We start from the raw sequence: 26,477 nt of genomic DNA on the forward strand, positions 1-26,477 counted from the left end.
GCCTGCTCATTCTTCGTCCAGTTGAGAACATTTTTGTACATTATGGACAAGTTATCGGTGTTTCGATTATCGTACACTTTGTACAGTGTTCAATCAAACTGACGGTCATACCCTCCTCGATCTGGAGTAATCAGTTAACTATAGATATTCAGCTGCTGAGGGAGATTTATTTTTACTAATTCAGTGCTACCCCTTTGTCTAGGGGAAGTGAACTGGAGGTCCCGGGTTCGATTCCCAGCCAGGTTATGGAATTTTACCTAGATCTGAGGGATAGTTCCAGGTCCACACAGCCTATGCAAGAACATGTGAGGAGCTATTTTTACTATTTGCTTTACGTCGCACCGACGCAGATAGGTCTTATAAGGACGATGGGATAGCAAAAGGCTAGGAGCGGGAAAGAAGCAACTGTGGCCTTAATTAAATTCCCTGTGTGAAAATGGGAAACCACGACAAACCACAAGAGTGCTGCCGACAGTGTGGTTCGAATCCACTGTCTCCCGAATGCAAGGTGATAGCTACGTGACACAGACAGGGCAGCCACTTGTTCGGTGAGGAGCTATCTGACTGTGAGATAACGGCCCCGGGCTAGAAAGTCCAGAATAATAGCCGAGAAGAATCATCGTACTAACCAAGCGTTATGTCGTAATCTGCATGACTTCGGAATAGGCAGCGGTCGCCCATTAGGATTCTAGTACCACGCGGTTTGGGTTTTATCATAATTCAGCAATTTTAATGCCAGAGATATTTTTGCAATTACCTCTTATACATTTGAAAAAATACCATGACTTATATAACATTACTTCAAACCATCTACCGGCTTTTACTCCGTTATATCTAAAGAGGACTAACAAATGTATTAACATTCTTCGTTATGGTTGTACTGAGTTTCATATTCCTGGAATTTTAAGTATGAAACTCTACTGGGTCCAATTATTTTTCCTATTTTCCTTGACAGGTCATCAATTTGTACACCTTTATGTCGTCTATAATGTAAACTCTCCACGGTTTCTATATAATCCTTATGGAAATTCCTGTCAAGATATATAGGAATGTTTTGTTCCGTTACATTTATATGTGTGAAAGGTGTAAGCTGCTATCACAAAGAGGTGCGATATGCATTATTTTAATATTTGTGTTCAGAGTGGAGACAGTAGGAGAACTAGAGAAGTATTACAGATAGAATCGTCACTATTGTACAAGACAAACAGCAAACTTTATGACGGACGATCATAAGCATCTTATTAAGAATGCTTATTGATGTACGGTATGCCATTGTGTTACTCCGCTCCACTGCTATTAGTCAAGAACTGTGCTAAATCTTTAATCACTATGCTCTAGCAAAAATATGAGGGGCCTTGGATTGCTGCCCATTTAAATAGTCTACAGGCACTGTAATACCACGTAGTCAGTGTGATGAAGTCGTCAGGAGATTTGATTGTCCTTCACGACCAAATCCGCTGCCTCTCGTATCAACCTACGCTTCAGATTGTCTCATTAGGCTGAGTGACCCACGTTCCAACCATTAGTCTAGAATTAAAATTCCTGGACTGGCCGGTAGTCGAATCTGGGTCATCCGGGTAAGAAGCAGACATTTTACATCTACATAATGAGGCTGGCCACTATGCCCTAAGAGTCGCCAATAGTATCCGCCAGAAGCGTTTAATCTATTAACTTATGTATCTAACATACGTGTTTGCACTAACGCTGGGGCCCGTCTTAAGTCTGGGGGCTGTACGTAGTACACAGATGGCTCGCGGACGGAGACGGGCACAGGCGCCGGGGTCTGGGGGCCTAAGACAAGGCTCTCCCTTCCTATGGGTAAATATGCTACTGTTTTCCAGGCTGAAGTATACGCAATACTAGCCTGTGCTGTAAATATATGGAATATGCCTGGACACAGAAGACATATCACTATTTGTAGTGATAGCCAGGCAGCGCTAAAAGCACTATGTGCAGTTAAAACAACATCAAAACTGGTATGGGAATGCCAAAGGATGTTAGATCAGCTGTGTGAGCTTAGCTCAGTTACCCTATTATGGGTTCCTGGGCACACAGGTATCAGTGGAAATGAAGAAGCTGACAAACTAGCGAAACAGGGCTCAATGGGTTCCTTCATAGGACCAGAGCCCTTCCTGGGAGTGTCACTCCGAAGTGTGAGACTGGCAATATCCCAATGGATAAACCAGTCTCACCTAGATATTTGGAAGAGGTTAACCATAGCAAGACAGGCACGTGAACTTATCAAAGGGCCTAGTCAAAGCTATAAAAAGGTCCTAATGAATTTGAATAGGACCAGAATGAGAATGGTAGTTGGACTGTTAACAGGCCACAATACCTTACAGAGACACCTACACATCATGAAAATCACCCAGGATCCGATGTGTAGAAGATGCGGTAAGGAGGAGGAGACCTCCGCGCATGTGTTATGTCAGTGCGAGGCTTTTGCAAGCACTAGACATCGATTCCTGGGCTCACATTTTGTGAGCCTGGAGGACATCAGGAATGCCAAAATCGGGACACTGGTATCCTTTATAGGAGCACTAGGGCTGGACTAGGCAAACCCGTTCAAGGGGCACAAAGGGTCTTCATAGACCTACGTGTGGAGCTCTGCGAAAACAGGGCTCACCCATTTCTTATCTATCTATCTATCTTGCACTAACATAAATGTAACTGTTCCTCTCAATCTGTAGACTTTCCACCGAGGCACATTGTTAATGTACGTTTTATTATTTTAGGATTTATTCCAATGATTGCTAGTACAAACAGGTTGGCACAATGACAGTAGAGTACTCGAAATGGGAAAATAAATACTGATTTCAGGAATGAACTCAACAAATGAAGCTGTACGCATAAATCAGCTTCGGTATTGGGGACACGTGAGGCGAATGGAGGAGGATAGGTTACGTAGGAAAATAATGGACTCTGTTATGGAGGTTAAGAGAAGTAGAGGGAGACAAAGACGACGATGGTCAGACTCAATTTACAACAATTTAAAGATAAGAAATATTGAAATAGACGAGGCCACAGAACTAGTTAAAAATAGAGGATTGTGGCGGCGATTAGCAAGTTCAGAGTCATGCAGACTGAACGCTGAAAGGCACAACAGTCTATAATGAAGATTTATGTAAACTTATGTTATTATTTCTTAAATCGATAACTTTCATGAAATAGGTCACAACTGACGTGGAGTTCCGGAAATGCACCCATAGGCCTACGCTCTAGTCATCGAGGAAGCAATTCAGGTACAGAAAGCCAAAATGAAACAAATTAAGGTATTATCACATTTTCTACCCCAAATAACTCTGTTCGTAAGTTTCGTTGGGCATCTATTGTCTACAGAATTGTTACGGTCAAATTGTCGTTTTCAAACAAGTTCCCTACTTAAAAATTTGTTTCCTCACCGTGTACTCCCTTTCGACTTAAATAAGTTTTTGTACAGAATTAAGGCGACAAATAAATGTTTAGGTATCTTAAGCATCTACGCATGTCTCTTGACTTGAGAGTAATAAATCGCAAGCCAAACACTTATCCCCTGCTCCGCCTGTTAAACTGAGACCCATTAACAGTCATATCTCCTCTCATTCCATAGATTCCAGCCAAATCGTACCACAACCATTTCAATAGGATCTTAATTTCTTGGACACATATTGCAATATTTTACATATTATAATTGAACTGATAATAAATAAACTTTCAATTTCTTATCTGTAACGTGTCATAAACTTGATATTGTATAATGAATAAAATCTTTATTTCGTGAATATCTAACCAGAAATTTGGGTAACATAAGACGATTCAATTAAAGGAAACTTCTGAAATGTAATATTTAGTGTTCAAAAATGTGTATCTGAATTGTAAATTTGCTTCGTTGATTCTCGGTAAGCAAAGGTATCGATTCGCTGAACCTGAATAACGTAATCCGATCAGGATGTCCCATGAATACTGTAAATGGTTCTCTTTCGAGACATTGGACGGTCGAAATTTTGTCTCACAAATTTTTCATTAACGTTTCTGAGGCCAGTGACACGGAGACATCACGTTTAGATGCTCGTGAATATCACTGACCTCTGCTGAAGTCAAGCCCACTGAGATGGGGATAGAAGGACAAGGATTAATTGACTGCAACGCCAAGTTGAACAAGTGAGGGAACAGGAGGTGAACATGAGGTATCGAACAGGAAAGGCAAGATCACGGAAAAGATAATGGAAAGAATAAAGAGCAAGCGATACCAGACTTGTTTCTTGTTTGGCAAGCACGTGGGAAACTTGTTACGGGGCACGCACTTGGACAAATTGGGTTGTTCTTCCACCGCTAGAAATGTAAGAAGAATCTCTGCAGCACAACGCGTTTCCAGCAGGGCGCGTATTTCCCCACGTAGTAGTATATAGATCAAATTTACGTCACCGATCAGATGTTACGTGCTTGGTAGGCGTAGACCATGGTGGTTATAGCGGAAGGTTATAATCGGGGAATAATATGCGTTTGGCACGAAGGCATAACGCTTTTGCTTTGTAACATTACATCCACCCAACGAATGTTTCTAACTGTAACGTTTCCTCCCGTTTCATAAGTAATATAGACACGTTAAATGTGTCGATGTCTTAAGAATCTTCGTGTGCATTTTGATTCTGGAGTATATTTATAAAAACGAATGTAAACAGGCCTTCCTCTGTTGTGTAGTGGTTAGTTTGATTAGCTGCCACTCCCGGAGGTCCGGGTTCGACTCCCGGCTCTGCCACGAAATTTGAAAAGTGGTACGAGGGCTGGAACGGGGTCCACTCAGCCTCGGGAAGTCAACTGAGTATAGGTGGGTTCAATTCCCACCTCAGCCAACCTGGAAGTAGTTTTCCATTGTTTCCCACTTCTCCTCCAGGCGAATGCTGGATGGTACCTAACTTATAGTCACGGCCGCTTCCTTCCCTCTTTCTTGTCTATCCCTTCCAATCTTCCCATCCTCCCATCAAGGCCCCTCTTCAGAATAGCAGGTGAGGCCACCTGGTGCAGGTACTGGTCATCCTCCTCAGTTGTATCCCCCGACCCAGAGTCTGAAGCTCCAAGACACCGCCCTTGTGGCGGTAGATGTGGAATCCCTCGCCGAGTCCGAGGGAAAAACCGACCCTGGGGGGTAAACAGACAAAGAAGAAGAAGAATGTAAACAGTTCTCCTTTGAACTGTTCAGTACCATTTGTTATGTCACCGAGAAAGTGGCGGCGCAGTTTGAGTCGCCTGGCAAACAGTTTGCATTCGTGAGATCGCGGGTTCGAGCATAGCCAAGCCGCTCGATCCTTCCTCTTAATATAAGACATTTAACACTGTCGTTGTACATGTGTAGAATTTTTTTCTATTTGAAAACTTTCAGGCTTTTGTTGTGATCACCTGCCCTTTGTTCCGAAGCTAAGGACGTATTGTACGTCAAACGCATGTCTGTTGACCTTTATTACAGCAAAGATTGCGTTAGGGTGTGTAACTGTATTTCTTGTCTTGAAAGCTAAATATAATGGCCAAATTCGTCATGCTAACCATGAATTACCCGTAACCTACAGCAGCCGTCTGGTAGGCTGAGACCCATTAGGGATATAGCGCCATGGAGTTTTAGTTTGTGTAATTGTATTTATGATGGCGTGGTTCTGGGAAGTTATGCGGGAGACTTCTCCTAAGTTTTTCTTATGGCACTTTCGTATGATTAATGTTCAGTTGCTGAAGAACGCCACACACATAACTGAAATGTTATGTAATAAAAGATTAAGATTTTAATATCGCACCAATTTATGCTGATTTTCAGCAGGTTAGGAGTACGAAGGAAGCGACGTGGTCTTAATTAAGACACATCCCCAGAATGTTCTTCTTCTTCTTCTTCTTCTTCTTCTTCTTCTGCTTCATCACCTTCCTCTCCTTCTTTGTCGGTTTACCTTCCAGGGTCGGTTTCTCCCTCGGACTCAGCGAGGGATCCCACCTCTATCGCCTCAAGTGCAGTGTCCTGGAGCGTGAGACATTGGGTCGGGGATACAACTGGGAAGGATGACCAGTACCTCACCCAGGCGCCTTACCTGCTATGCTGAACAGGGGCCTTGCTGGGGGATAGGAGACTGGAAGGGATAGATAAGGAAGAGGGAAGCGTCCGTAGCCTTAAGTTAGGTACCATCCCGGCATTTGCCTGGAGGAGAAGTGGGAAACCACGGAAAACCTTTTCCAGGATGGATGAGGTGGTAATTGAACCCACCTCTACTCAGTTGACCTCCCGAGGCTGAGTGGACCCCGTTTCAGTCTTCGTATCACTTTTTTAAATTTCGTGCCAGAGCCGGAAATCGAAGCCGGGCCTCCGGGGATGGCAGATAATCACACTAACCACTATACCATAGAGGCGGACCCCAGAATTTTCATGGTGTGAAAACTGGGAAACAATGGAAAATTATCCTCATGGCTGTCGACGATGGAGTTAAAACCTGGTACCTCCTGAATCCTAGCATACCACGCTGCCAACGCCACCGCCGGTCAAACCTCAAATTTCCAGCGGCACAACTCCCCCGTGCTGTGTTGTGTTGTGCTGTGGGGAACTATGATGTACTCAAATAGACAGGAAAATTGCGGAGGAAAGAGAGGAGAGAGAATTAATTTAATCCGTAACGTATTCCATACAACCACGCCTGAAATAGTCAGAAGAGGGGTGGCAGTTAGCTGCTGACTGTAGGCTCCGTTTAGAGGACATTTTATTATCATATTAGTAGCTGCAGCTGTTAGTATTGTATACGAAGCCGAGGATAACTCTATTACCAGAGTTCGTAATATGGATAGAATTATATTTACCAGTATTGGTCATTAGTATATTAGTACACTAATATCGCCAGATGGGTGTATTTAATGATATTGACGATAGCGTAATCCAGTTTATCGCTTTAGTGCAATGCATCCAACTTACCTGAGAATTAATTGTGTGGGAGAATAGAATTTTAATATGCTGTCATACATATGGTGTTTACAAATTATTCTTCACTGGTGGTCAAAAGGCGGAATTATTTATATTGAGAAAATGAGAAGGATTCAACACTTGAAATTGGTACGAATTATAAATTACTATGTCTTATTTACAATAAAAATACAATGAACCTCTCACGACAACGACTATTGTAATTTGTTTCTGACAGAGAAATTATTGTCTCATCGCCATGATGACGTGAATACACAGCATGAGTTGGAACTTCTGTTGCCTTCTAACTGGTACCAGTTATGGGTTATAAGAATAATGCAGTGTTGACCGTCGTACTGTTTAGTAAAAAATGCTACCTTTCCGTAAAATAAATTTATCATTTTTTTCCAATATGGAGTTTGAAAACACATTATAACCATCGATAAGCACGAAGGCAAACAATGGGTTTGTGTCCGTGGTCATTAAGGCGTTAAGTTTATGGTCTGACACCGTGGTTATCCGGTTCGAATCCCATTGGTTGAAAAATGTTTGCCATCAGAATGTTAGCTGGAAAGGTAAGGGAGGTGGTGGTATAGAATTCCTAATTAGACTGCGTGCCAAAAGCCTGGATTAAATTCCAAACATCTCCGCACGGCTCATATAGAGTGAGGATATCTCCCTTTAATATATATATAGTCCGCCTCTGTGATGTAGTGGTTATCGTGATTAGCTGCCAACCCCGGAGGTTCGGCTTCGATTCCCGGCTCTGTCACGAAATTTGAAAAGTGGTACGAGGGCTGGAACGGGGTCCAGTCAGCCTCGGGAGGTCAGCTGAGTAGAGGTGGGTTCGATTTCCACCTCAGCCATCCTGGACGTGGTTTCCCGTGGTTTCCCACTTATCCTCCAGGCAAATGCCGGGATGGTACCTAACTTACCTGTAAGGCCACGGCCACTTACTTCCCTCTTCCTTGTCTATCCCTTCCAATCTTCTCATCCCCCACCAAGGCCCCTGTTCAGCATATCAGGTGAGGCCGCCTGCGCGAGGTACTGGTCATCCTCCCCAGCTATATCCACCGACCCAGAGTCTGAAGCTCCAGGACACTGCCCTTGAGGCGGTAGAGGTGGGATCCCTCGCTGAGTCCGAGGGAAAAGTCAACCCTGGAGGGTAAGCAGATTAAGAAAGAAGAAAGAAATAACTATATATATATATTATAGTTAGAGCCCGGATTTTTATGCATTAATAGGTTAGAATGCAAATTTTCTGAAGCGAGCAGCAAGTATAGTCTACCTTCAGAACGGCCATGCTATGGGGGTTGCATAAACATTAGGGGTATGGCCCATCAGAACTCCTATAATTTATGTTACACTTGCTACACTGTGATTATTATAGATATAATGCTTAATTCTGTCCGTCATTTTCAGCGATATTGAGAAAACGAGAAGGTTTCAACAGCTGAAATTGATACCAATTATAGATCCGTATGTTTTATTTACAAGAAAAATGCAAGGAACCCTTCTCGACCATAACTTTGTACTTTTTTTGAAGAGGAATATGTTCTAGTCAGCGCCAAGATGACGTTGGTACACAGCTATGTCTATCGGCATGATGTCGAACTTCGTCAGGTTTCTGTTGCTTTCCACAGATATATGGAGAAAACGATAACGTTTGACACACTGAAACTGGTACAAGGTATGGTTTACAAGAACAATGCAAGGATGACCATCATACTTGAACTGCTAATTAAAAAATAGAGAATTTAATGGGTAATTTTCTTCCATTCTGGAGTATGAAAACACAGTATCACTATCTATAAGTAAATAGCAAAGGAGACTGTCTGGTGGCCGTGGTCGTTAAAGCGTTTAGTTATCATTCGACGGTTCAATTCCCGGTCGTCGTCAGTATTTTTACCATCAGAATGTTAGCGATCATTACATTGCGTGCCAAAAGCCTTGATTAAAGACAAAACCTGTATGCAGTGCTCATATGAAGTGAAGGTATATGACCCTTTTGATGGTGATTCGTACATCGGATGGAGACGTAACTCCTTCGGCAGACACCTTGGTGTTAATCAAAAGGTGTGAGCTATGTGTCACTACTATCATAAATATCACGCCATTCAATTCAATTCTTGATCGTCAAAGGCTGTGTTTTGAATTGTATTTAAATGCAACGCACTAGAACTTCACGAGAAAGGCGGAAAGTGTAAACAAAGGCAAAGAGGCATTTGGGGATTGTAAATAAAGGGTGCAGATCGCTGCACATGGTTATGAGAGTATTTATGATTTGTAGTAAGGATGTAAAGGAGAGGGCACACAAGTCTCTGGTAAGACCCCAACTAGCGTATGGTTCCAGTGTATGGGACCCTCACCAGGATTACTTGATTCAAGAACTGGAAAAAATCCAAAGAATAGCAGCTCGATTTGTTCTGGGTGATTTCTGACAAAAGAGTAGCGTTGCAAAAATGTTAAAAATTTTGGGCTGGGAAGACTTGGTAGAAAGGATACGAGCTGCTCGACTAAGTGGAATGTTCCGAGCTGTCGATGGAGAGATGGCGTGGAATGACATTAGTAGGCGAATAAGTTTGAATGGTGTCTTTAAAAGTAAGAAAGATCACAATATGGAGATAAAGTTGGAATTCAAGAGGACAAATTGGGGCAAATATTATTTTATAGGAAGGGGAGTTAGGGATTGAAATATCTTTCTAAGGGAGATGTTCAATAAATTTCCTATTTATTTGCAATCATTTAAAAAAAGGTTAGGGAGACTACAAATAGGGGATTGCCACCTGGGCGACTGCCCTAATTGCAGATGAGTAGTTATTGAACCGAATATCTACATCAATGTGACAGTGTCCACCCAAATAATAATCATAACGTTAATGAAGATCCACAGCCTGTTTCCAGTCATTCGACCGAATCTATAGGTGAGGACAGGGATTGTGCCTGTTACCGAAGACTGTCGCACTCCTTGGAGAGAGTTGCCGGAATTAAAGATGACAAGGAAAACCGGAGTGTCCGAAGAAAAACCTATCCCACCTCCGCTTTGTCCAGCACAAATCTCACATGGAGTAACCGGGATTTGACCCACGGAACCCAGTGGTGAGAGGCTGGTGCGCTGCCGCGTGAGTCACGCAGGCTCTATCATAACGATAATATTGTATGTATATCCACATTAAATTTATAAATACAAATATTTCGATTTAATACCTTTATTTTTAATTCATGAAAATGAGGTCCAGTACAGATTTACTTTAAATATGGTAACCCAAGAGAAAACAAGAGATTCATATCTTACAACGCATCCTCTTCTGGTATATATCTATGTAAGTACATTGCAATCATTCACTGCCTCAATGGCTGTATTAATAGCATCCCTTTCTTGAAAATATCAATATCATTGAATAATAGTGAGAATGTTCACTCATAGGCAGTGTATTTCAGTGGAATTGTTATTCTGGTAATAGAACTGTCGGGATAGGCGATGAATGTAATGGCAATCTACCTCTCTCCTTATTTCCCTAGTAGGCCTGCGTCCATCAGGCAGAGAACATACATCCCGGTTAATTTCTACTTGTTTCCCAGATAAGGAATTACTTACAACACGTAATGTTATCAACGCATTTGTTGTTTATATTGAACCCTTGAACTTACCATTCCATCGTTGGTCGGCCACGGCTGCTACAGTAGAACAATATAGAACTCTTAAATCATGGGTCGTTGCGGGAATAAATTCGGTCACGATCTTAACCAAACGATGGGGTTCAGAAGAGAGCCTAACTACTTTAAATGAGGAGCAAATATGTGCTTACTAACTTTTATTAAAATCGAAATGACACGACAACATTGTTATTTTAATATAAATCCTTGAAATAAAAAAATTATAAATTATTTATTATTGAATGTTTCAAACGCAGTCACATTGCATAGCGTTGATTTATTTCTCACAATATCGAAGAGTTGCTTCGGTGAAATTAGTACATTAGTGGACAGCGAAACTGAAAAACTGAAAAAGGAAAGACCTGAAAACCGGGCACCTATTACTCCAAACGAGAACTGAGAATTAATCCACACGATCCGTGGAAAATCTGACTTTCAACAAGTAGAACGCCTGATTTCCTCTCAATTAAGGTTATCCACCAGTCGAATACCCTCTACGGATACGGAACACCCGCCGAATGGACCCTTAATCGAACCAAATTGACTATCAGTTGCTTTGGATAGGTTGCGAAATATTGTGGGAAAGCATGGTGTTCACTACAAGTTAACAGCATCATTCACAATTGAAATAAAATTCCACCATGTATTTGTCATTCATGACACCCTTAAGTGATAAGGTAATCCCGATGCTAAATGTGCATCACCCAAACAGCTGTTCGGAAGGAACCAACAACAACATGATCCGCGAGGATCTTACGTTACGTCGTTCTAAAGGAACAAAACTGCGAAATGCAGGAAACACTTATTCATCACGCATTTAGAAGAAATGCCAAACACTGAAGTTAATTAAAAAGTGGTAGATCACTTGAAAAGTATTATTACCAAACCGATTTTCAGGTTAGAAATGGTTATGTTACGCTTAATGAAATTACCAGTCCACATTGAAAAAATATTACAACTTTAAGGAATTCTTTCCTTAAAAAAAACAATGACTACCTTTACAGATCCGTCTACTTATTGTCTGTCCCAACACACTACCTATAAATGATTACTTAATCGAATTCAACTACGAATAAAATGAAAGTACGACAAAGATTGAAAATAAAATAATATTACTGGCTGACGAATCGAACCCGCATTCGCAGCTCAAGTCTCACGCTAATACACTGAGTGTCAATATGCACACTATCAAAACGAAACGGACGTCAGAACGACAAAACAATTAAGTCCGTAAAATAAAATAACATATCGAAGTCATTAAAACTCAACACGCATGGAGAATTACAGTAAAAATATTTAATCTCCATCAGGTCGATATCCAATATTTGGGCAACCCTCATTCACCGATAGTGGCCCCGTTATCTCAAGGAACGCCCTTCAGCTGTTGGAGCTACGCACTAGTTGGCCTCATTATTGTCGATCTAACACTCTTCATATTCCATATTTTACTGTAGAGGCTACCTTCGCCCAAGTCACTTCGCAAAACAAAAGAAACATCCAATCTGAGACTTGAGTATGTACAGCTGACATCCCAGACCTCTCGTCGGGCTCACTTAAAATCTGTACATCCTAACACTAATCTCTATGTACATGACACCTTCCAAATTCTATCGTCGGGCGTGAACTAGGACATCTCATCATCAGTAACTCCAAGGATAACATGTGACGTCCTAAATCTATTGTCGGGCGTCAAAATGGGTCGTACTACGTATCCCCTAGCATATCAGGCGAACTAACAATTTCAAACCAACTCTGACATTTCAATACACATGGGACCACGTCTCTTACTATTAAACGAATGCAAGTCGAAAAATGCAGTAAGTCTCCATCTCGTTACAATACGTGAACTCGAAAATAAATATACGTGACGAACAATTCTCCAACTCAAACACAATCTCAGTCTGTGCAATGAAGTTTTTAGGGAAGCAATGATAACTCCCAACACAGGTCTACCATTTAGTGGATGTATTCAAAATAATAATCATCACTACCGCATTTAGAAACTCTCAAATCGCCTACCGTCAGTTCCAAATATTTATATCAATGACATATCCAGTGAAACGAAATTCAATACAACACCAACCATGTATTCTAAATGCTCTTTTATCCTTGAGGTCACATTATCTTAATATTCATACGGGCTTTACGTAACTAGTCACTTGACTTTTACTACCAAGATTTTTTACCTTTTACTAGAGTCGTTTTCACTTGGGCTCTTACTAGAAATCTACGATGCCTCACACAGTAGTCCTCTCAAATCTCGGATTGGTAGCGGAATACTCTACAGCCTGTCACAATACAGTCTGTTTCACAAATAATTAAAATCCAGGCTTCATTTCATCTTCAATATTCCTATCCCTCTCATCTCCACATATATAAATTCTTCGCTCTCAACCCATTTTTCTTATATTTCCAAGACCCCTTTCATTTTTCAATCCTCTAGTGAAAACAACAACCATTATGAAATACACCTCTTTATTTTACTACTACTACGACTTTCGGACCTCGAGAATCCAAGAACACACCGCGACTTTCCGTATTACTGATATACACGATGTCCCAAAATTTTTATACTTCCCATGAATAAATATAACTCTATCGAATTTCACTGAAATATTCTAAGTGCCTGCGATCCTTGTAAAAAATACCGGTTAAATGCACTTTTAACATAGACAAATTTCTTTATCCCGCGGTAGACATTATTATTATTATTATTATTATTATTATTATTATTATTATTATTATTATTATTATTATTATTATTACTATCGACAAACATTTCTGAATTCAACTGATATTTGAAATTAAGACACTCGCTACGACTATTTTACAATTATAGCTTTCCTGAATTTTCTCGCTTTGGACAGTATCTCATAGAACATTAACACCAGATTTAAACGTCGCATTTTTACAGTTTCTTGACGTGAAATTTTCAAACTAAAATTTTCACACGCTGACCAAAATTATAACACTTTCGCCTGATAATTACAAATATCAACCCGATAATCATCTTGAAAAATATGTTGGGACGGAACAAAAAAATCTAACTACAACATAATACAAATATAGACAGACCTGCACATGGCGTCATTCCCAGTATTCTGGCTACATCGTCGCCAGCTGACCTCGTGCCTTTAGCCGTACATTTGCACAAATAACATCATCATTTCCAACATATCACTCTTACAAACACTGCCTTTTTCACACGATATAAAATTACAACACAAATCACGCACTTTCCTCGTTATAATGTGTACCACGAACCTCCCGTGTTCTGCAGTCAACTGCTACTGTCTGCTTTCGTCCCAGAGTTGTCTCTCTCTGTCACCCACAAACACACCAGGTGTTCAACAGATAATGAAATCAAAACTACTCTGACTAGCTTCCCAATTCTCTTACCACTTTCAAACGCACATAAGGTGATACAGTAACATTTGCTGTGTACTTTAACAAACGCCTATACTTTCACAATTTGTCGGCAATAGTTCAGAAATTTTCTGTCACCTTCCCTTTCTAACCGACTGGGTGGACCGCAGCCACGAACATGTACTAAGTTGTTTGTAGATCAATCTGGTACACATTTCTGCTGACGACGGGCGTAAGCTACCGCCGCTTCAAGAACCAGATCGACACTGAAAAATATGCAATGGGGGTTCCTCTTATAGTCTATAGGAGGGACGCTACACACACTACTAAGCTTGATTGCGTAATCTGCTAATTCCGCGTCCAATAGACCGATTTTTATGAGACTTGTCCCAGACTTCCGGACAGACTTGTAATTATTTTTGATGTTAATCTCATAATTTTACCACACTCACAACAGGTGAAATAAATTATTTCTGCCCGGACGTTTCGCGCGTTTTCTTCATCCCTTGACCTTGGCACGTGGAGCTAGTTCACTGATCTGACGCTGATTTGTACTTAGGCTTAACTGCATTTATAATTTACCCTGGGGGCTCTGTCTTCACGTAGGGTTTAAGAATAATTTAGATGATTTATTTCTTTATTTACTGTATTGCCAAAATCCCTCGTTACGCAGAATTCCGTGAATTTAAAGAATTATCGGGCACTCGAAGTCTACCGAGGTGTCACGGTATTTCACGAGCCTGCCGCGGGTGAGATCCTTCCCACGCGACATCGAGGCTCTTAGGAGCGCATCATGGCTGCCATCAAAAATAAAAGTAGCTTGTTGATTTGAAATAAATATTGAGAAAATAAAAAAAAATTCTCATCGTGGAATTATGGGTTCAATATATTGATTATACTTATACTCTTTAAGAAACAATCCCCGAAATCATTTTACCGGTTTGACCGACACGCCACCAGAAAGGTTTTTTTCAATACAATAAACGTATATATAGCTGATCAGAACATCTGACACTCTCCAGTCATTGACAGCTAAAACATTGCGTCCTGGAGTGGGACGAAGTGGATTCAAGAAAGGAAATCAACCCACAGCGCAAGGGTGAAGGAATACTGGACTAAGAAGAAAGCTCACTAGAGTTAGGAACCACGTGGTCCAAGGGGCCTGAACGAATCAAGAAGAAATGTGTGCATAATAACGTTCGTTAGTTGCTTCAGTGCTTTTATCTGATATTATAGATAAGTAGAACATCTGAAAGCAAAATGCAGAGATAATTTGAAAGCAACTTGCTGCCATACATGGGCAATGACTAGTACCGAAAAAGAAAAGAAGAGAGACTTCTAAAAACTACTGCTACAGAAGAATGCTTAAGATGATAGTGTTACGTGCATGTCCTCTGTATTTAGAACTAGTAAGTCCGTTAGGAGCTCCCAGATTAGTGACAACCTCTCCCCTTCATTGTTCTCTTCGCCTGGTTTCCCGTAAACCTTCTGGAACACGAAACTAGGATGTTCCAATTCCGGCCTATCCCAAAGATTTTGATGCCCAATATTCCATTGTCTCCATATATAAGGGAGGCTAGCCACCGGCCATACCCTTCTGATCTTCTCCAGTATGCAGTTGAAGAGAATGCAAGAGAATCATTCTCCCTGTCTGACTCCTGTCCTAATGGGTACTATCTCAGAGAGAGCACTTCTGAACTTGACCCTAGAAGTGGTGTCCTCGAAGGTGGCCTGGAATAATTTTAAGGTATTCTCGTCAAAGCCAGGTTCCAGCAAGGTGAAGAAACGGATCTCTATGTCCACCAAATCGTATGCTTTCTGAAAATCTAAGACAACTACCCGGGGATATCCCTTCGAATATTATAGGTGAGGATGGTCTTGAGATTTTGTATCTGCTCTGCGTAAACATCTATTGGCCCGGAAGCCGGCCTGATATTCACTTAATTGAGAGTCCAGTTGGCTGGTGACACTAGTTACAAGGCTATGTGTAGGTGAGTTGTAATTATTGTAATTATTGAAGTCTGTCTTGCTACCCATCTTGTGGAGTGAGTGTATCACAACTGACTTCCATTCTTCCGACACTGCTGTCCATATATCTTGTAAGATCAGTCGGTCAGTACTTGGAGCTAGACGTCAGTAGCGCTGGCTGTCGTGACCCACCGGTGTCAGTGTCAGAGTATCGTCGTGTTGGAGTGTTGATGGAGTACTGAATGAAGTACTGTGTGTGTACTGCATTGGAGTACCGAATGGATTACTGTATGCGGAGTCAGTGTGTAAAACATCTGGTGTGAGTAGATTTGGAACAATGTTAACTGTCCTTGTGAGGAGTATCGTGGTGTTGGTTAGAACTGTTGCGCTGTTGCTGACACGTGACCGCTTTTTCGTTGTTAGTGTTAAGTGGTTCACTGTGTGGAGCGGTTACGTTGTCTGTGAGTAAATTGAGTTTGACTGTGTTGATTGTATGATTTACCAGACTCTTCTAGAATCGAGCCCAGGAAAAGTCATCGTGCGTCGTGATTGTGAACAGATTGTGTTCGAACCTGTCTGCGTGCCACTGCTATGTGAAGCAACTGAGCGTCCGGAGCCAAGTTAAAGTGAGGCCTGCTATTCTGGATTATCGCCTTTTCAGGTAATACCAGCGAACCAGACCAACTATTGTGAGGACAGAAACTTTGTAAATAGACAACAATTAGTGGAGTGTGGTCATTCATAGTTGAATGTTAATTGTGTGTGTAAAGTTGATCACCCTGAATTAAACTAGATCGATACAATAGACAATGTTTTATTAGAAACAATAGATAAAGGGCTCACAACTGAGGAGATCCTAAATATGGAATTCGTGAAAAGTTGACATTAGGATGCTATCAACTAAAGAACGAAATAAGACGCGTGATCAAATACATATTGGGTACTTCGAATTGTACTCGCATGGTTCCTGGTGAAAGTGGAATAAATACAATGATGCAGTAGGGTTGGCTCACAGTTATTCTCCTGATAGCATATATATTTAGTCAAATACCATGGTTTTCATCTGTCCTACAAATTTTGGATTGCACGTGGTCAGGGTAATAACATCATCAGCCGTTCTTAGGGACCGGGTCCACTATCTCTCTTATCACATTGATCCTCAATTAGTCGCTCGAGATAGGATGAACACTGTTCCAGCACTCAGTCCAGAATTACATTTCTTGAACTGTCTGGAAAATGAACCCACGGAAGAGGGAGGCAAGCTCCCCCTATACCATAAGATTGGCTGTATGTATTCTAAGAGAGGGAGCATAGAATAGGGTGGTATTCAAATATACTTGAAACAATTCCGTAGATATATGAACCATGTTCGGTCATTCAAAAGTAATGTATAGTATGTTCCATGCATTTCATACTTTATTTTTAATTATTATTACTTTTATTATTATTCACCCAAATTCATTTGTTTCTGAGAAAAGTAAGTCTGCGAGGAACTTATAAAATTTGATGCGTTCATTGTGTTTTTGAGCGACTGTACGTAATGTACAATTAGCCGACGTTTCGAAAGCATTATAGTATTCTTAGGTGACTGTTGTACAGCTAGTCTTCTGAGAAAATCAGTCTTTTCAGGCAGCTACAATCTCCAACGAATGTGGTCAGTGTGCGTTGCCGTATAAGTGAGGTACCTTCACTAACCCAATACTTGGCCGTCTTTACCACCGGGAATGAACATGTTATCCGTGTTTGACGTAGGCTGAGTTAACCTCCACCATGTGGCTGTCCAGAACTGTAAATCTCATTTCTAAATTTTACGACTCCCGAAGATGAAATCGAAGCCACATCCTTAAAGGTAAATCAAGCAAACGTTTACTGTCTTGATTATGATTATGATTATGATTATGATTATGATTATGATTATGATTATGATTATGATTATGATTATGAGAAACGACACGTAAAATTACGAGAGGTAAACAGACTTAAACAAAGAGATTACTGAATTGGCTTTCCCCCGAAGGAAGTAAGGAAGAAAGGAAGGAAGGAAGGAAATCTTCACGCAGTATCTAGACTTATGAAAAAGGTAAAGCGCTCTACAGCAGTTCTTATTTGTGTCAATTAACATCCACTTTCACTCTCGCCCCTATGGTGTACGGGTAATGTGCCTGCCTCTTACACGGAGATTCCCGGTTCGATTTCCGGCCAGGTCAGTGATCTTTTAATGGATCCAAGGGCTGGTTTGCGGTCCACTCATCCTACGTGATTACGACTGAGGAGCTATCTGATGGTGTGATGGCGGCCCCGGACAAGATAGCCAAGAATTACGGCTGAGAGGATCCACCGTGCTGACCACACGATATCTCGTAATCTGCAGGCCTTCGAGCTGAGCAGTGGTTGCTTGGTTACCAAAGGCCCTTCGGGGCTATTGCGCCGTGGGGTTTGGTTTGGTTCACTCTCGTTGAGAGATGAGTATATTTTTGTTTTCAAAAGTATCGTAGGATTGCCATATTTTGAAAAATTGAAATAAGGTTCCCTCTCTGGACAATAAGGAGCCATTACGGAACGTTTCAAAAATCGCACTACAGAGCTCGATAGCTGCAGTCGCTTAAGTGCGGAGAGTACCCAGTATTCGGGAGATAGTGGGTTCGAACCCCACTGTCGGCAGCCCTGAATATGGTTTTCCGTGGTTTCCCATTGTCACACCAGGCAAATGTTGGGGCTGTACCTTAATAAAGGCCACGGCCGATTCCTTCCCACTCCTAGCCCCTACCTGCCCCATCGTCACCATAAGACCTATCTGTGTCGGTGCGACGTAAAGCAACTAGCAAATATATATATATATATCGCACTTCCCATTGTATGTAATGATGTCAGTATTTTGTACAGTAACTAATGAAAAACAAAGTTAACGTTATTATTTTATGAACGTGCATTGTCTTTTACGGTAGAAATAGCTTTTTTTTTCATTATTTAATCTTAAGTCACACCGACACAGATAGGTATTACAGTGACGATCGAATAGGACAAGGGTGGAAGTTGGAAGGAAGAGACTGTGGCCCTATTTAAGGTACAGCCTCAGCATATGCCTGGTGTAAAAATGGGAAACAATGAATATCTACCTTTAGGGCTGCCGGCACTGGTATTCGAACTCACTATCTCCCGAATGCAATGTGATAAAAATTAATTTTAAATATTGTTTCCATAATGATACATATTTACTTTTGAAATTGCTTCTAAAAGCTGAAAACACTGAACTTCAGTGAGATAATGTTTTGCTTGCGATAATATTGCATTTCATTTTATACAGAACCCAAACGATGCACGGATGCAAGGAGATATCACATTAAGCTGGAAGATGATCCAACAGATAATATTTTCAGTTCAATGAAAACCACAATTTCGCTGCCTCCTAGATTGTATTATCGATTTAGCGGAGAAGAGCGCAACATGAGTAAAGATTTCAAATGCTGCCAGCCAGCTGCCGTCCACATCAAACAAGACAACGTGCGAGACTTCAGTGTCGAAAGTGATAATTTTATTTTTAATAATCTAATTACTGATAAACGAATGAATTTTCAGAATTGTATGCGGACAGTCATCTTTCTGCTCAAAATGAAGACATATAAGCAAACAAAAACCTAGATGAATGTTCGGGACATAGTGCTCTAAAGTGAGACATAAATTTTACTCAACCCTTAGAAGAGTGCCACGTTTCCTTCGATAAGCTAATATTGTATTATACTGAAATGTTTATTGTTAGATAATATAATGTTTACTTAATGAATATATATATTATTATTATTTTATTATTATTATTATTATTATTATTATTATTATTATTATTATTATTATTATTATTATTATTATTATTATTATTATTATTATTTTGCTAGTTGTTTTACGTCGCACCGACGCAGATAGGTCTTACGGCGACGATGGGACAGGAAAGGGCTAGGAGTGGCAAGGAAGCGGCCGTGGCCTTAATTAAGGTACACCCCCAGCATTTGCCTGGTGTGAAAATGGGAAACCGCGGAAAACCAACTTCAGGGTTGCCGACAGTGGGGGTTCGAACCCACTATCTCCCGAATGCAAGCTGATAAATACGTGACTCAAACTGCACATCCACTTGCTCGGTATTTACTTCATACGTTTTTGAGTTTTGATCTTCTTCAACTATTTTGCATCTTGTGGCAATTTTTTGTTACTATAGAATCTTTGTTGCAGTTTTAAAGAAGGTACAGTATTGTTGGTACCAATATACGAGTAGCTGAGAATATTGTTTGTTGAATGGGATACAACTAGATCTACTCTTCCGTGAAAAATCGTTTATAAATATTATTTACCCTGATATAAACATTCAAATATGTTATTGTACTTGTACACTGTTTATCATATGATATAGTATCCTGTAGGAGGAGAGACGTAGTTTTGACAGTGTACTATGTCGCGTGGCATGAACGAGAACAAATTTGTTACTTTCAGTCACCTCTCTGTCTCATCCTTATCTGGGACAGTTGAGGTATGAGCGATGCTTGTAAGGCCATCTTTTATGTAGCCAGTCTATGTTGTGAAAGGTGTGAAAAGGTCCCTCATAGGGTCGGTTAGTGCATACATTTCGGTGGGCTTAGCACGATGATATGCAATAGCACTTCTGGCTCGGTGAGGAAAGCAACGAGAAAATACCTCACTCCTGCCCAGCATTCCTCTTCAGTGACGCCTAGGCCATCTATGACAGGTGGTGGAGCTAATGGTGCTATTGAGTCTCAAACCAGTCTTTTGGCTGAATACCCAACGTTCATTATGTCAGAGTGTAGATATTTCTATTTACATAGCTTTCATATCCAAACATGTCCTATAGTAGGATAGTAGTATAAAACAAATTCATACACACAAATTTTTATTACAACAGTCCATTTAAATGTGACATGAACTCACGTCTTGTACTGTCGTCTTTGGAGGAAGCCTCAACGTGGGAAGTCACTAAACCAAGACGAAATCATGGAGATACTGAAAGATAAACAAGCGGGATGCCTTTGCTGGCGAGATGTAATGTTTACAGTACACTATGTCTTCTGGTATGGGCTATATCAAATTTGTTACTTTCATTGACCTGTCTCAGTCTCATCTTTGGCTTTGACAATATGAAAGTGACTGAGGTATGAGTGATGCTAGTAGTACCATTCCTTATGCAGCCAGTCCCTGTTTGAATGGTGTGAAAATATCGCTCATAGGGTCGGTTGGTGCATGCATTTCAGTGGGCTTTGCAGACTGGTATGTAATAGGAACGGCTGGCTCGGTGAGGGAAGCAACGGGAAACTACCTCACTCCTCATTTCCCTAGTACGCCTCTTCAGTGACGCCTAGGCTATTTATGACAGCTGTTGGCTAAGCTGCAGAGGATCAAACCAGCCTTCGGGCTGAATACCCAACATACATACATACAAACAAGCGGGTGACTCCCTTGCTAGTCTTAACGTTATATTTTCACCCCAGGCAATGATGCAATGGACAATAGGATGGCGACAAGTAATATACCTTAGGTGATCGTGTTGTATTACAAAGTTGTAATGTCTTGACGTATTTGAATCGGGATACCACCTATAATTCTTTTGACATACTTTTAGAAGCGTCCTTTTGATACTACAGCTATAAAGAGCATAACAAACAAGGCCACAGCAACAGTTTCCGACAAAAGGACATCGAACTGCGCTTGGTGAATACTGCTGATATGAGAAGAAAGGAAAGGGTCACTTCTATATCAAAACTGCTAAAGGGCAAGTTGTCATTTGTTAGTGGAATGGGTAACTTCGTTAGTGTAGCATGAAGATAAAGTTGAAATTCAAGAGGACAAATTGGGGCAAAATATTGGTTTATAAATAGGGGAGTAATTTACCAAGGGTGATGTTCAATAAATTTCCAAATTCTTTGAAATCATTTAAGACAAGGGTAGGAAAACAACAGATAGGGAATCTGCCTCCTGAGCGACTGCCCTAAATGCAGATCAGTGTTGACTGATTGAGAGAGTGTTTCTAGATACTCCTAAGAAGAGAGAAAAATCAAATTTTACAGTCTAAAAGTGAGTCAGTAAACAATAGGCATATGGGGGAAGTTGATCCTGCAGACCAAAATACACCACAGTATCGAGTAGCGGTGATACTGCCCAATTGTCACAGCAGAGTGCATGACCTGCTCACAAGCAAAGGCTCGACTACCTAGCATTCACGCGACTGTACTCTTAGAAATAAACACGTGGACAACTGAAGAGAATAGAACTCATTGATTATAGACAGCCTACGATAGACTAGAATGTTTGATCATCTCAGAAGAATGTCAGACAAGATATCGATATTAGCACCAGAAGACAACACGGGACAGAAAATATGACACTTCTTCTTCTTCTTCTTCTCCTACTTTATCTCCAGGGTCAGTTTTCCCTCGGACTCTACCGTCTCAACGGCAGTGTCCTGGAGCTTCAGACTCTGGGTCGGGGGATACAACTGAGGAGGAGGACCAGTACCTCGCCCAGGCTGCCTCACCTGCTATCCTGAACAGGAGCCTTGCCGGGGTATGGCAAGATTGGAAGGGATAGACAAGGAAGAGGGAAGGAAGCGGCCCCGGCCTGAAGTTAAGTACCACCCCGGGATTTGCCTGGAGAAGAAGTGGGAAACCACGGAAAAGCACTTCAAGTACGGCTGAGGAGAGAATCGAAACCTCCTCCACTCAGCTGACCTCTCGGGGCTCGTACCATTTTCCAAATTTCGTGGCAGAGCCAGAAATCGAACCAGGGCCTCCGGGGAAAGCAGAAAATCACACCTAACCACTACACCACGGAGGTGGACTGCTAAGGTATTACCGTATAAAAGTATACCTGTATCAGTCTTAGACCTGATATAAATAAAATTAATCATGTTCTTCTTCTTGTCTCTCTTTACCCGCACCACGCGGGGTGGGGGGAGAGAGAGGTTCAATGTTGCGTTATGAATAGTACATGAGGATTTTGCCAGATTTTATGTCCAGGTACCCTTTCTGATGCCAACATATGAAGGGATGTTTTTAACTAGGTGTTTCTATGCCAATTGACAGTTTTAGTTTTTTTAACAAGGAGATGTGTATATAGACACGGCCCGATCTGGAATCGAACTCGAGATCCCGTGAACGAAAAGACAGATTCAAGTAACCAATCTACTACAGGCTACAAAATAGTACACTTTATAGATACACGAATACACAGGATTGGGGTTACTCGTTTATTTTCTAGTTGTTTAACGTCGCACTAACACATCGAAGGTTTTCCGCGACACAAGGATGGGAAAGGGCTAGGAAAGGAAAAGTATCAGCCGTGGATTTTATTTAGATACAGTAAATTGCGTGTTCTTGTCGTGGTTGGTATTGTGGTGTGCTGTGCTGTATGTCACACTGACGCAGAGAGGTCCTATGCTGACGATGGGAGAGTTCAGGGCTGGGAATGGTAAGGAAGTGAACGTAGCCTTGGTACAGCATTTGCTTGATGTGAATATGAGAAACCACAGGGAACTATCTTCGGCGGTGGGATTCAAACGCACCATTACCCGAATTCAAGTTCACAGCTACGTGACCTTAACATGTTCGTTGATTGACAACCTGAAGATGGTCGGAGCACCTAAAATGAATCAACAGTACTCATATTTTGACAAATGTACTTATAAGTATCTGTTTCTTGGATTCCCAACTGTGAGGGAAAAAATTATACTTTGCAACTTAGAATATGGAATAGCTGGTGTCGGCCAGCTCTCTGTTTGAAGTGAACGACATATCCCGCTTCTTTTAATAAGTCTGTGCCTGCCCCACATTGAACGTCTACTTTATAGAGGAGTTGTGTCGATACATCATCCTCTCGACAGGGCGCAGTTGTTTTCTTCGAGCAATAAAAGAGAACGTCTTGTTTTCCTCACCACACGTGTCAAGCTCGCCACCGTGTTACATGTCCTACCACACTTTCTTCCCCGGTATTAATCTCTTTCTTCAAGACACCCATCCTGAAGCTTGTGAAGTCTTTATTGCATGTGGACATTCTTTATTTACACTGACAGATAAGTATATTTATTAGATTTCTCTCAGTAATGGTATAGCTTATTTTGTCGCTGTAAAAATATTTCTTTAATACAAGTAGGTATGTACCAAATGAACGCTATAGATAAATAATATTTCCATCACCCATCGCAGTAAAATAGGATGTTGATAATAATTCAGCTTATTATCTACATAACATTTATGGCACAATTCTGGGGGTTTATATATGAATAAACTGCAATTACCGCATATTATTTAAGCCATTCTCCAAACGATTGCCTGGATAATTCGATGTCTATGTCCCAACTTGATCGGTTCGATCCTGGCTCAGTCCGGTGGTACTTCAAGGTGCTCAAGTACGTCAGCCTCACGTCGGTAAATTTACTTGCACGTAAAAGAACTACTCCTGGACTAAATTCCGGCGCCTTGGCGTCTCCGAAAACCGTAAAACTAGTTAGTGGGCTGCGCAGTTTGACTGACGTGGCTGACACCTTGAATTCGGAAGATAGTAGGTTCAAAGCCCACTGTCGGCAGCTCTAAAGATGGTTTCACGTGAGATATTTCTTATGGTGACGATGGGATATGAAAGGGCTAGGAGTGAGATGGAAGCAGCCAGAGCCTTAATCAGGATAGAGCCACAGTATTTGCATGGTGTGAAAATGGGAAACCACGGAATATTTCAGGGCTGCCGACAGTGCGGCTCGAACCCACTATCTCCCGAATGCAAGCTCACAGCAATGCGATCCTAACTGCACGGCCAACTTGCTCGGTTTATCCCATTTTCACACCAGGCGTAAGACCACTGTCAATTCCTACGCACTCGTAGCTTTTTCCTGTCCCATCGTCGCCATAAGAACAATCTGTGTCGGTGTGACGTAAGCATAAAGCAAACTGTAAACAATTCTATGTCCAGAGATGCATTCACTACTGCGTGTTTACCGAGCGAGTTGGCTGTGTGGCTTGGGTGACGTAGCTTTGAGCCTGCATTTGGGAGAGAGGTGAGTTCGAACCCACTGATGGCAGCCCTGAAGATGGTTTTCCGAGGTTTCCAACTTCTACATTTATAGCTGTCAACACTGCTCCGCTTCCTTGGCTGCATTGTCACGTACTCTCCTTCGGTCCAGAAGGCCCTGGTTTCGATTCCCGCGCAGGTTGGTGATTTTAATTACGTATGGTTAATTCTTCTAGTGCTGGCCTCGTTGTATAGGGGTAGCGTGCCTGCCTCTTACCCGAAGGCCCCATCTTCGGTTCCCGGCCAAGTCAGGGACTTTTACCTGAGTCTGAGTGTTGGTTGGAGGTCCTCTCAGCCAGTGATTACAATTGAGAACAGCGACTCCGGTCTAGGAAGCCAAGAATAACGGCCGAGGAGATTCTTCGTGCTCACCACACGACACCTCGTAATCTGCTAGCCTTCGGGCTTAGCAGCAGCCGCTTAGTAGGCGATGGCCACTCGGGCCTGTTGCTTCATGGGGTTTGGTTTGGTTAATTCTTCTAACTCGGTACCTGGGTGTCTGAGTTCGTCCTAATAAAAGTCTTCTTTACATACATCGCATCATACTACAAATCACCACAGAAGTATGCAATAATGAATGCATCCCTACGCGTAGGATTGACGTCAGGGAGGACATTCAGGCGTAAAACAGGGCTAAATGTTAACAATATGCTGACCCTCGTTAATTGTGGGAAAGGCCACGAAAAAGTAGATGAAGGCTGTCAACAATGACAGGACTAATATTAGTGCTTAGAAATATCGAAGCTTTTGTACAATGTCAATCAATGTTTGATGCCTAATAATAGATACTTTGGCTGTGAACGAAGCGTCTCCTCAAGGGACATCTACTGTACGTCCCATGGCCCGACAGAGAGCGCTTCTGGCAAGCAGCCAAGTCCCTCGGTAGCTAGTGCTAATTTACTGCACTATCGAGTTAAATCTCAGCGCCAGGACGCAGCAAGTCAAGTGTTCAGTCACCATATAATGGCACAGGTAACAAGGGTAAATTTCCTGCTATTCAGTGCTCAATGCAAGTCACCAATGAGTGGAGTTTTAATATATTAATAATACCAATTTTATGTTCTTTTTTTCTAAATCAACAACCTGTTTTCAGTTATTGGACTGGGTCAGGAATGGAATGAATGAAGCCCCCATCTAGCGGCGAGGAAAGGATTTGTGCCGGCTGCCGAAGCCTGTCGCACTCCACTGGGTCAATGATTAATGAATGACGGATGAAATTAAATGATTTTGGAGAGTGTTGCTGGAATTAAACATGACATGGGAAAAACGGAGTACCCGGAGAAAAACCTGTCCCGCCTCCGCTTTGTCCAGCCCAAATCTCACATGGAATGACCGGGATTTGAACCACGGTACCCAGTGGTGAGAGGCCGGCGCGCTGCCGCCTGTGCCACGGAGACTCTTCCAATTTTATATCCCTATACCTCTGAAATATCCTCAGCTCAGTGAATATACCAATCGAAAGCAAACAAAAGTTATAGTCAATCAGAAGCCATATGTATTAGTTTATCTCGTAATAATCACACTT

Source organism: Anabrus simplex, chromosome 5 (genome assembly GCF_040414725.1).
Source record: "Anabrus simplex isolate iqAnaSimp1 chromosome 5, ASM4041472v1, whole genome shotgun sequence".
Lineage (NCBI taxonomy): Eukaryota > Metazoa > Arthropoda > Insecta > Orthoptera > Tettigoniidae > Anabrus > Anabrus simplex.